At 43.4% G+C, this 1,117-nt stretch overlaps 1 non-coding gene across 1 annotated transcript; it reads right to left on the bottom strand.

Moving 5' to 3' along the window:
* Nucleotides 1–212: 212 nt before the first annotated feature.
* On the bottom strand, nucleotides 213–335 carry LOC122696675. The gene has a single exon (XR_006341809.1). It is a non-coding gene; the product is annotated as a small nucleolar RNA SNORA26 (small nucleolar RNA).
* Between the last annotated feature and the right edge of the window lie 782 nt (nucleotides 336–1,117).

Here is a 1,117-nt window from a genome sequence, read left to right as displayed (position 1 = left end):
ATATGCCCTCTCTCTTTTGGATTTCTTTCCCGTTTGGGTCACCACAGAGCACTGAGCCCCATGTTATACTGTAGGCTCCCATCAGTTATCTATTTTATAGTGGCTGATCCTTATTTATTTATTTATTTTTTGAGGGTCAAGTTTAAATTTAATGATTTTGGTATTAACTATACACATACTAGTAAGTGCTAAGACTTAAAATCTTCCAGTTCAGTTGTGACTCCAGACAGGATCCAGAGAGGAGTTCTAAAAATCTCTTCTCTGGGTTTTATGGAGACTTTCTTTACCCTCCTGTGTTAGCCTCTTAAGGCACTGCGTCAGCCTTAAAAGGGCACTGGAAAGGGCGATGGCTGATCCTTAAATGACACGTGCCTCTCTACTGATCCATGGGACTAATATGCCTGAAAATCTGTAACTTTTAAGCAAGATTCTATTTAGGAGAAGGGAGCCTATTAGAGGTTTTAGTTGTGTCCATGGGTCAAGCAGCCTTTTCTAATTCTACTCATCGGTCACAAAGCTGGGAGCTTTGTCACTGTTCTTTCTTCTAGTGCTCAGTGTTTCCAAACTCCTGAAATAAGGGATAATATTTATTGGCTTTCTAAAATGGGAACATATCCCGGGACTTCCCCAGTGATACAGTGGTTGAGACTTCCACTGCAGAGGGCACAGCGGTTTGATCCCAGGTTGGGAACCTAAGATCCCCCATGCTGGGGCAGCATGGTCAACCGCAGCATATACCAAAATAGATTTGGACCTTTTACAGAGATGTTCTTTCTTTCAGTACTTTGTGTGTTCTAGGTCACATCAGTCATGTCCGACTTTTTACTCTTTGTCCCCATGGACTATCTCCCACCAGGCGCCCCTGTACATGGAGTTTTTTAGGCAAGAAAAAACTTGAAGTGGGTTGTCATTTCCTACTCCAGGGGATCTTCCTCACCCAAGATCAAATCTGAATCTCTGGTGTCTCCAGCATGGGCAGGCATATTCTTTATAACTGTGCCACCTGGGAAGCCCCTTCACTAATTTGGGAGATGCTTAATAAGGGGAGAACTCCTTCATGTGGCCCTGGGATTCCATATCCCTAGAGGCTAAGCCAACATCCATACAAACATTGTTG

Source organism: Cervus elaphus, chromosome 6, assembly GCF_910594005.1.
Source record: "Cervus elaphus chromosome 6, mCerEla1.1, whole genome shotgun sequence".
NCBI lineage: Eukaryota > Metazoa > Chordata > Mammalia > Artiodactyla > Cervidae > Cervus > Cervus elaphus.
Note: the sequence above shows the minus strand (reverse complement) of the source record. Positions and strands in the feature narration are given on the sequence as shown.